The sequence below is a fragment of the Carlito syrichta genome, unplaced genomic scaffold (genome assembly GCF_000164805.1).
Source record: "Carlito syrichta isolate Samal-C Ts95f unplaced genomic scaffold, Tarsius_syrichta-2.0.1 Scaffold302446, whole genome shotgun sequence".
Taxonomy (NCBI): domain Eukaryota; kingdom Metazoa; phylum Chordata; class Mammalia; order Primates; family Tarsiidae; genus Carlito; species Carlito syrichta.
The window spans coordinates 315481-327198 of NW_007246542.1; the positions used below are offsets into that span (position 1 = coordinate 315481).

Sequence of the window (11718 nt, forward strand, 5' to 3'; positions counted from 1 at the left end):
AAACCCACGCTATTAAAGTGCGGGGAATCTCCCGGAGCTGGGTTTCTTTCCTTCTCCCGGGCTTCCCCAGCTGTCTTGACTGGAGGGACCGAGCCCCGAGGAGCGCTCGGCGGGCATCCGGGAGGACGCGGTAAGAAGACCGCAAAGCGCGGTCATGTCGCCGCTTTCGGGAAGAGGCGCAGCGCGGGCGGGCGGGCACCGCGCCTGGGGCGACTGTCCCCAGAGACATGACCGGGGGCAGTCAGTGTGTCCGGCGATCAGTTCCGCAGCCCCTGGCCCCAGCCGGGTACAAAGCCCCTCCTCCGCGGCCTCGGCGCAAACCCCTGAAGAGGCCGGAGTGGGGAGAGTGGTGGAGCGCACATCTGGCGCCTGTGTCCCCTTCGCTGCCCGTGCACAGCTGGCTTCCGTCTCCCTTTTTGATTTTAAAACAAACCCACCCCCCACCCCCGCCTCGCTTTGCTGCTTTGCATTAGTGAAGGCTTCTCGAGTCAGACATCTCCCCCTCCCCAAGATATTCTCTTCCAGAGAAAATCCTTGTCCCCACTCCAAGAAGCCCCAACCAGGCGAGAGGAAGGGACTGGCGCTGAGCCTCACCTGGGGCCCTTGCGGGTGGACGCGACCTCCGGGCCGGCTGTCCCTGGCGCAGGGCGTGCGCAGCAGTGTCAGCTCCGGCTCCGGCCCAGGTCCCATTCACAAGTCAGCGGCGGCTGCGAGCGGCCCCCGCGGCATCTGCTCCTCGGCCCGCGACGCTCCCCTTGGCTGGCGGCGGCCGCGGAATGAGCCGCCGAGCGCGCTAGTGGCAGGAATGAGAAACCGGGGGGAGGTGGCAGGCGGGCGGGGGGTGGGGGGGGCGGAGGAGGGAGGCCGCCGCTGGGAGGGGAAGGAAAGGGCGGGGGGCGGAGAGGAGCCGAGGCTGCGAGACGCAGAGAGATGGGCCTCGCAGAGGCTGCGGGGGCCGACCCCGTCCGCGCCCCTCCTTCCAGGGGCCCCAGAGATGCCAACCCCGGATTCGTAGCCGCCCCTCCCGCTCCGGGGTCGCGGAGCTCCGACTCCCTTGGGGCTCAAATAGAGTCTGGAGCGACTGAAGTTGGGCTCCGGGGACGCACAGCCAATCAGGGAGGGCGGCGGAGGGACGCCAGAGAGGGGTTGAGAGCCCCCATTTTCCTCCTTCCCCCAAATTCGCTCCAGCTGGTCAGGGCGAGCTCTCGCCAGGCAGACCAGGATGGTGGATTGGGGGAAGGCATCGCCCAAGTGTGGAAAGCAGTCAAGAATTAGGGAGCGCATTTATTCTTTCTCACTCCACCAACCCACCTTCCAAAAATCCCTCCACGTTGGCGGCTCCTGCCCAGCCCCCAACCCTCCTCCCCACTCCACTCCCCACCCCTTGCAAACTCTGCTAGTGGCTCGGATGGCGAAGCCGGGGAGGGAGACTTTGGACTTGGGAAGAGCTCAGTGTTCGTTCTCTCCCATTCTCTTTCCTCGCCCCCAACCCTCCACATCGCAGAGGGAGACGCGGGGAGCGCTTCTCCAGGGTCAGCCTCACACCGCTAAGTCCCGCCCCGCCCAGGGTGCCTTGGCTCCTATCCCCAGCCGGGTCTCGCAGCCCTCTCAGGTAGTGTAACTTGTTGCCTCCACCCCTCGCCGCAGACCCGCCATGGAGCGTGCGGTCCTGCGCGAGGGAGGGCCTCTTGGGGAGCCATGCCCGCACCCTCCCCCCGTCCGCCCCTTCACTCTCACCGAGGACCAGCTACCGGGAGGAAGCCCGGACCCGCCCCCTGCCCTCCCCCTCTCGCGAAGTCGCGGGGAGATAGGCCCCGTGGAGTCGGGGCTACGGAGTCACGCCAGGGACCGGGCGGGGCGCTCGTGGTGCCGAGAGTGGTGTAGGGACCCGCACACTCCGCGAGGGAACGGCGGTGCCTTCGCGGGGACCGCTGGCTGAAGCAAGTTTCCAGGGTAGAAGGTGGAGGAAAGAGAGGAGGCGGAGGAAGGGTGGAGACATCAGTGGGTACAGGATGAGAAGAAACCGCCTGGGGCCACGGGGTTGAGGCTGGGAATGGAGGGGACGAAGTGAGGGACCCACGAACAGAGGATGCAGAGCGAAAGCTGGACGCCAGAACCAAGCAGTCGGAAAGCGCGCGAGGGGAGAAGGCCCAGGAGTTAATGGAAAAGAGGCAGAAAACAGAAGAGAACGCCTCGGACAGTGAGCGCGTGGGGAAGGGACCGCAGCGCAGGGAGAGGAGAGGAGGCGACCGCACCCCATCCTCCAGTTCCTGGCCACCGGCCCGCTGGTCCCCGAGCGCGCATGGCTTCCCGGGTTTCCACAGGGCGTCAGGGGATGTGCGCGGGGGCGAAGACAGTGAGAGTCTGTCCCGACACCTACGCCCCTCTGCCCTCCGGACAATCCTTTACTCAGCGACTCCAGGATCCTTGTGGCGCTTCGTGCTTGTTTCAAATTCACCTTCTGTGAGGAGAAGACGCGTCCGTCACTCTCTGTGTGGACGTGGCCTTTAAACGTCTCCTTCCTCCTCTAGCAGAAGAGGGCTCTCAGTTTCCAGCTGCTCAGTTCTCTTACTCCTCGGCCATCCCCATCCCTATCGGTGTCCCAGGTGACAGCCCTCTGGATTCCCAGTACCTCCCCTCTCACCTCCGCAACCCACGTTGGGTGCAAGGGACGCGCGAGGCCATGGACGCCGAGTGCTTTTCTCAAGAGCGCCGGTGCAGGAGACCTGCTGCCTGTCACTCCTTCTGTTGGCGACCGGCTCTAAGCCGCTTCCTCTCTCCACCTCTTCGGCCCTGTATTTTCGTATGCCCTAAAAACGTCTGTTCTAAGCGCTAAAACTTTGGATACATCCCTAGCCGCCGCCGAGAATGTCTCTACTCTAACGGGGCGTAGCGATGGTGATGGTGATGGGATGTTTTGACCTCGCCATGCCGGTTTATAAATGAAACTACACGGGAGAGGACCGAAGGGCATCGCACTCTGAGATACTCCGGTTTTGCTCTCGTTAGTCTACAAACTGTTGCCTGGATCTTCTCAGTTTTTCCACTGGACAAAAGGGATCATGAAGCCTTGGTCAATCTAGTTATGTGTAAATAAAGATGCCCTAGATCTGTGATCCACAAGGAAAACGCATCTGTGATCCGTTTTGGAGGGATGTTCGAAAATCAGCTTGGTCACAAGTGGTCTGACATTAGTTGGAATTTGCCCTGTGCTTTCTTTTCAGAATTTATCTGGCCAGGCGGTGGCTCACGCCTATAATCACTTTAGGAAGCTGAGGTGGGATGATCACTTGAGCCCAGGAGTTTGAGACCAGCCAGGACAACATACTGAGACACCTTGTCTCTACAAAAAGGAAACAAACAAACAAACAAAACCAGATGTGGGGACATGGGCCAATAGTCCCAGCTTCTCAGGAAACTAAAGAAGGAGGATCCATTGAGACCAGAAGGTTGAGGCTTCAGTGAGCCATGTGCCACTGCACTTCAGACTGACACAGTGATACCCTGAATCCCACCCCCCCGCAAAATTATCAAATGACAGGAGTTGTTTTTATAGACAATCATTTTAATGAATGGTAACATCAGTGGATTTTAAAAAGTAAATTGAAAATTGTTTGCTAGATATCTACTAGAATGGTACACCTGAATCAGAAGGAACCCAGTGTACAATGTTGGTCAAGATCCCTTTGCACAACTCAGCAATTCTATGCCTAGATGTCGACTCTTGAGAACAGAAAACTTATGTCCATGCATAGACACGTACCTGACTGTTTACAGCAACATTATTCATCATAGCCAAAATCTGGAAACAATCCAAATACCATCAACTGGTGAATAGATAAGCAAAATGTGATGTATCCATACATAAAATATTGTTCAACAATAAAAAGGAAAGAAATACTGATATTAGTAGCATCATGGATGAACTTCAAACACATATGCTAAAAAGCTAGATGCAAAATTATATATTGTGTCATTTCATTTGTACAAAATTCCAGAAAAGGCAAATTTATGAAAAAAGAAAGCTGATTATTGGTTATCCTGGGCTCAGGATATGTACAGAAATTGACTGCAAATGGAGAATTAGGGAACTTTGTTAGGTGATGAAAATGTTTAGAAACCAGATAGTTGTGATGGCTGCACAAATCTATAAATTTTCCAAAGTTCATTGACCATTGAATTATAACCAAGAAAGAATACATATATATGACATATATATTATATATGCATATATTCCTTTTGCACCTTTATTCCCAGAGTGTCTTTGACCTGTAGCTAAGGTCAAAGGGGAAACTTTGCAAAGCATTTTTAGGGGAAAAGATGGGGGGAAAAAGAGTTCTAGTTTTTGTGGAAAGATAACCATACTTCTCTTCAGCAAACTCTATTTTGGCGGCTGCTTTAGAGAGTCTTATGAGTGTTAAAGCAAGTTAATTCCCCCCTTTCACTCTTCTAAGTGATTAATTCCTGGGAACTAGAGTTAGGCATTCCAGTTCGTGACATTTTAAACACACCTACACATAGACACGGTACAAAGTGCACATTTCAGAGGGGATTTTCTTTTATGACTATGTTAGGATCTGTCTTAGAAATCCATATCAAGCACTCTGGTAGAGTATTGGGTGATTCCAGTTTAGATTGAAAAAAGAAAAGAATAGAAGAAAAAAAAAGAACCCACTGACAGCTTAACTGAAAGATTCAGTTCAGTCAGACAGCCAAAAGTTTGGGTGTTTATCTTAACTTGCCTCACCTTTCCTTCACCTCTTTCTTCTTCAAGGGAAGAAGCCAGGGTTCACCGTTGCTCTGGAGCCAAGATTAAACAGCCCCTTCTGCTTCCTGCAGTTCCCAGTCCAGACAGACCCGAGACCCAAATGGGCCTTTTCTTGTCTTTGTCCTTGTCTGCACCAGGCTGTTAATTTCCTGCAAGTTCCCTCATCAAAGTCACCAGGCGCTCAACCCTTTGATGAGCTTCTTCTCAGACTCTGAAGATAGCCAAGCCCTGCTGAGTCAGTTCCTTGTTTAGACTTAGAAGCTGCAGGCTCCCCAGGTTTCCCAAAGCTTCCTGCTCTGGAGGACTCCTTTGGTAAATGGTGTAAAGAATGAAGCAAGATCCAAGCAGGGCACACCACGCAATTCATCATGTTACAGTGGTCTCCAGACATGCCTTTCCAGGCAGAGGGAGAACACCAAGAAAGATGAAATGGAAATACCATTTTTGAATCAGGCACTTCAGATGTAGGTGAATTCATAGAGAAATGCAGGAAGACCACAGATCTTTGATCTGTGTCTGATTCCTGGCTCTCCCACTTGCTAGCTCTATGACATTGGCTAAAGACTTTATCTCATTGAGATGTGCTTTCCAAATCTGTAAAATGGGGGCTATAATCTGTTCCTAGATTGTTGAAGGAATTCAGTGTGCCCACATCCCTAAAGCAAGAAGTGTTAAGCTTAGAGAATAGGCACAAGTGAAAGTTATTAATTACTATTATTAATTATGAGGTCTGATTATTATCACACTTAAAATGACCTGAGCAAGAAAAGAGTCATGTTACAATTGTGAATTATAATAATTACAGATATTAATCTTATCATAAATGGGATTAGTTATAGAACTGGCCAAGGATATTATGACAGTTCAAAATTTACCAACACTGTAAATCGTCAGTAAATTGTCTAAATAAGGCTTGTTCGCAATCTTATAGAATTAGATGCGCCAGCCTTGGAGGCAGAGGTCTTGGAATCATGGTCTAAATCTGCCTCAAATTCATTGAGTAACATTGTGAGAGGTGTTTCTTTTCTCTCAGACTCAGTTCTCCTAACAGTAAATGAAAGAATACCCAAGAGGAGCTCTGGGGAAGATTTTTTCCAGAGCTGAAACTCTGAAGTTGTTAGTCCTATCTTTATTACACATATTAAAATATCATATTATACTCTATACATATGTAAAATTACTGTTAAAGATTTTTTTTGAAAAATATAAGTATCTCAAAGATGCAATTCCCCTTTCCACCGTTAGGAACAGCCAATCATCTCAGGCTAAGACCTGACTCCCGGTAGCCCCCATCTCTGAAACATACCCTTTCCAATTCTGTCAATAACATTTCTTTGTTTTTCTCCCTCATTTAAATGTTAAGTTTCTGAAGGGCAGGTATGATACTCTTCTGGTATATATATGCACCCCTAGCACCTAGCTTGGTGTCTGACACACCAAACATAAGCATACAATACGTATTTTTGAATGAATAATTTAATAAATGTTTTTGGGTTGAGTAAATTTAAACAGGTATATTGGTCAAACAGCATCATTCAGTGCCTTCAAACACCACTTATTTGCTCTCAGTGGTCTGAGTTGGCTGAGGTTACCCGGGCTGGGCTGGGCCAACTCAGCTTTACTTCCTGCATTTCTCATCCCCCTATTGGGACTATCTTGGACATGTTATTATGGTGATGAAAATTGCACAAGAGGTGAAGCAGAAATATGCATGACCCCTTGAGGCCTATGCTCAGAACTGGAAACGATATCTTTTGCCTTATTCTGATGCCCAAAGCATGTCAAAATGGTCAGATAAAAAAGTTAATGGGTGAAGAAATCTCTGCTTTTATAGTGCGAGAAACTTCAGAGTTGCATGACAAAGAGTGGGGATATTGTGAAGTGTTGAGGTCACTAATGCAGACTCCTACAGGCAGAAACAGGTTTCTATCACACACACACTGGTTTTCATCCATAGTTGCAAGTTTATAACTCTTATATCCCTTGTTGGGATGTTTTAGGCCTCAGAAGCAAGCCTCAGAAAACAAAATTTCTCCCCCCTCTCAACTTTTCTTGGCTTCCTTCCACCTGCCTAAGGCAGGACTCTTATCTGACTATAGACCATATGATCTTCATTTCCACACCCTAAAGATGGGACTACTGCACAGAGAAGCCAACAAGAATCAGAACAGACAGAACTTTGAGAGTTTAGAGAATAGGCTTCTTGTGCAATCACATTTCTACGTGTTTGTCAATTATGCCTATCCAGTGAAGTCTCCAGAAAAGTCCGAAGAGGATGGGATTCAGAGGGCTTCCAGATAGCTGAACACCTGGAGGTCCTTGGAGAACGGCACACCCAGGAAGTGCATGGAAGCTCAACAACCCTTCCCCCATAACTCATCCTAGGCATCATTCCATCTTTATCTTTTGTAATATCCTTTATAATAAACTGGTAGACATAAGTAAGTTACTTCTGAGTTCTGTGAGCTGCTCCAGCAAATTAATCAAATCCAAAGAGGGAGTCATGGGAAACCCAATTGAAGGCATTCAGTCAAAAGCTCCAGAAGTGAAGACCTGCAACTGGAGTCTGAAAATGAAGAAAAGTCCTGAGGCCTGAATCCTCAACTGGTAGGATCTGACACTGTCTCCAAGTAGATAGTGTCAGAATTGAAGGACAACACCCAGCTGCTTTCTACTGAAGAATTAATTCCTCCCTTGGCGGTGGGGGGAGACAACCCCCCCTCCCATATTTGGTCATAGAAATCTTCTGTGTTGATGTCTGTTGTGGTGGTGGTATAAGAGCAGAGGGAAAAGAAAACAGTTTGGGTCTTTTTTTCCAAAACATTTATGAACACCCTACCATAGAATAATAGAGGAGACAGAGAATCAAAAGGCGATTGCAGCCTTGTACCAAATCACAATAACTACACCCTTCCTCTACATAGAGTCTTGAATTGGAAAAGAAGAAAGCAAGCAGAAATAATAATGTAATAATCACTAGCTTTTATTCAGCCTGCTTTATATTCCAGAAACAGTTATATGTATAACTAACAATCCTCAAAACATTTCTTCAAAGTGTGTATTACTGTCTTTATTTTACAGATGAGAGAGTTAGGACAAGGAAATTGTATGTGCTGCCCAGTATAGTATAACTGGGAAGTAGTCAAACTGGGATTCCAACCTATGAGTGTTTGACTCCCCATTTGCCACACTAGACTGCCTTTTGGTAGAGAAGTTTGTGCAAATGATTCCAATCATGGTAGAATTTGGGGATGCGGGAAGAAAAAAGAAAAGAGCTTTCCTTCCTACCTAACTCAGGAGGAGGACATCCATCAGATCCCTAGAGACAGTGCCTGGCACATTAGGTACACAGTACATTTTACTGAAAAGTGGAAGTCGAAATGGTGAAAGGAAGGGAGAGAGGGAGGGAAGGGCAATAGAATCAGAAAAGGTAAGCAAGGAGGAAGTGGAGTGTAAAGAAGAAGATATATGCAAGTAGATATATTTGGAAGCCATCCCTTTACATGTTGGACAGAAATCTCTGGATTCTTAGTGCCCTGAACTCTCTGCCTAATGGTGCTGAGAACTGTTGCCTTCTGCATACCTTCCTTCCACAATCTAGAAGCGCAGCTGGCCCTTGTCTACTTGCTAATCTTCTGGTCTCTCAATCACTCAATGATAACCTTTCTTCTTGCTATTGTTTAAACGCAATTGTATTCCACATTCGTGATTTGCCATTCCCACTGCTTGGAACACTCTTTCCCTGTTCTTTCTTATGACTTAGTCCTCCCCTTTGCCTTTTTGAACGAGGATGCCTCTGACTTGTTCATCAGCAGAAACACCCACTCAGCACTACAGTCCATTCCAGACCTTCACTTTCAATCACTGCAGACTGCCTTCTTCTTATTCAAGATATACATACATATACTTGAAATTGCATTGCATATTTTTATTTACTTATTTATATTTATTGTCTTGCCCCGCTAGGATTCAAGCCTCATGAGGGTAAGGTACATAATCTCTCTTGTTCCCTGCTGTATGTTGAGCATCTAAATACACTGCCAGGCATATGGTAGGCAATCAGTAAATATTTGTAGAATGAATACATGAATAACAAATGCACGAATAGTGCTAAATGAATGAATGAATCTCTAAACCAGGACCAGATGGATCGTCTGCTTGAATCTAAACATGGTGCTAGTGTCCCTGTTTACAAAGTGAATTTAATGATGCCAATTATTCACATTACAAAAATGATTCTCCGATTTACCAAAGGTTTCATTTGGAAGCTAGTTGAAATAGATACCTTCTTTAGTGCTTTAAAAATATAAACCAATTTACAAAATTATGGTATACAGTCAACTTCTCTAGAACCTGAAATGAAGTATTAAGGTATGCATAATGACAATTGTGCTTCTGGTTTCTGATTCCAGTTTGTTTGCTGTGCGAACTAAGAGATCGGCTTATTAAAATACCTCACAGAAGGCTATTCTGACGTTCTTATGTGCAGACATTTACATTCTTTTTTTAAGCTTGTGAATAGGCTCATTTAAATGTGTTTGCTTTCTGGGAGAACCATTGGAAATGTATTCAAGATCTGTACCGGCTAGCTTTGCAAATAGTCTACAATTTGGACAACAGGATTTAAGAGAGCTCTGTGTTCCAATTTTTATGATTATTAACTATCAGTACTGGGAAGGGGAAGGCAGAAATCATCCCTACCTAATAAAAACCTTTACAAAATGTTTTCCTTCTTCAATGTCCCCAGCTTAATATAGGTAACTTGCCTAACATAGACTGTCAGTATTTCAGTGATTTATCTAGTTGTTATATATGTTTCCTTTTTCTCGTTCACTTGACACTTTTGTGGGTAAGAACTAATAGCGGTGTTTCCCTACAACCAAAGGCAAGTCAAACACAATGGACTTTTTACACACAGGTGGCTCAAGAACTTTCTTCTTGGGAATGGTACTTCAGAATAATCTCCATGTTCTGTTTGACAAGCACCTTAGTTCTGGGTCTTAATCCACGATTGCTTCCTCATTGTTCTAGGCTATGGGTAAAATTAAAGGATAACTTTTTTTTGGAAGTAGGATTTATTGAGAAGACAGAAAAACTCCCACAGTGGGAAAGGACTCAAGGGGCTGCCCGAATAATGTTTTTAATAATTATTTCACTGACTGTCTATTAAGTGTTTTCATTCAAATTTTTACAACTAGCTGCAAACTATTAGTATGCCCATTTTATTGGTGAGAATAGGAAAACTCAGAGAATTCAACATCTTATTCAAAGTCAAACATTTTGCTAATAAATGAATTATTAAAGATAATTTTATTGCTCTGGGTTTTTAAGTAGAATATAACTATTATAACTAGGAAACTAATTTGTATAGAGGAGATGGTAAGGAGAGGTGAGTGGAGCCTTCTCCAAAGGTATTCTTTTAATGCTGATAATTAAAATATACAGAGGCATTAGGAAAAATTAGGGGATGGAACATTTCATACACAAGGAAATGAGGGCTTTGAGGCAAGATGGGGTGTGGAGCTCTTGAGAACCAAAAAAATAATCTGTAGGGCTCATATTTACTAAACTTTTGGGAAATATACAGAGATAGACAATTCAGAACTTTTTAGAGCAAGAAAAGACTCCCAGATTGTACGCCAAATGCAATGGAAAGCTATTTTGTTGTTGTTATTATTTATGTTGTCATGTTGTTTTTTAAAGCAGGAATGATCTGGTCATATTGTTGACCAAGGGTGTTATGGCCACGGGTGGTGAGGGCTGGCATGGATGTGCAGAGACTGCTGCACCTGACCAGCCACAGGCTGGGCTGAAGCAGTGGCAGCCAGGAAGGACAAAAGTCCTGGATGTGTTTTAGAAATGAAATCAGGACTTTATGCTAAATTGTTTGTGGCAGGTAAAAGACAGATGTAAAGACCATTCTCATGCGACTGACTCAAACATAGGTACTTATTACTGATTCAAAGAAGCCTGAAAGTTGACCAGGTGTGTGAGTATGGGAGAGTGTGGGAAGCAAGCTTTACAAATTTATGAAAGCATTTTAAGCAAGAAGGTGCTTGCCTTTCCTGAATCCCCAGGTATTCTCCAGGATCATGAAGGTAGTGTTACTTGATGCTCAATTAATTAAAAATAGAAATCACTTGTGTTTGAGACAAGAAATTTGGGTTCTGGACTCTGTCTTTGGACTCTCCTTTCTTTTTCTATGAGCAACTTCTTCCCTTTCTCTGAGCCATTTCTTCTTGTCTTAAATGAAGAGTTTACTCAAAGACTTCTATCTGTCAATTTCCCCCTAAAAGCTCATGATGACTAATTATGACCACTTCAGAGACAGTTTTAAAAAATTATGTCCAAAGGCCACATTATTATTGTACTGATAATGACCAGAAGACACACAGAGGCAGACACTCCCCACACACATACAGTGTAGAGGTCAGCTAGATCCCCTGATACCACCACTCAAGGCCAATTTTCAAAGACATGTAGCTGTTCATGGCATTTAAGGATTTTCACCTGCCTTTTTTCTTACCTAAAATGTTTGCAAAATTGCTCATTTCAATCTTCTTCTTTTCCATTTCTGTCAGGGAAGGAAGCAGAATTCCATGCACAGAACACAGGCTTGAATGCTGAGCTGTCCAAGTTTGAGTCCTAGTTATGCCCTTTCCTTGCTGCGAGTCTCCAGTTTCCACATCAGTAGAATGGTGGTAACATTGCTTCAGACACCTGTGTGTTAGAAAACCACAAACTATAAGAACCTTAGAAAACACAGGAGATACCCTTATAGACATTGGAATAAGCAACCAATTCCTGATCATAACTCCAAAAGCCCACGACATAAGAGATAAGATAGACAAGTGGGATCTCACCAAACTGAAAAGCTTTTGCAAAGCAAAAGAAACCATCAAGAGAGTGGGGAGACAGCCCACAGAATGGGAAAAAATATATTTGCCAAC

At 45.7% G+C, this 11718-nt stretch overlaps 1 protein-coding gene across 3 annotated transcripts in view; it reads right to left on the reverse strand.

Moving 5' to 3' along the window:
- Nucleotides 1–5089, reverse strand: part of CDH11 (cadherin 11) — a 163882-nt gene extending 158793 nt beyond the window's left edge. For 2 of the 3 annotated variants that reach the window (XM_021711665.1, XM_008056680.2), the window contains exon 1: nt 595–849. The gene's annotated coding sequence lies outside the window, so the exon portion shown is untranslated. Of the gene's footprint in view, nt 1–594; nt 850–4747 lie in introns of those variants that run through there. The other variant, XM_021711664.1, reaches the window with a different exon arrangement.
- Between the last annotated feature and the right edge of the window lie 6629 nt (nt 5090–11718).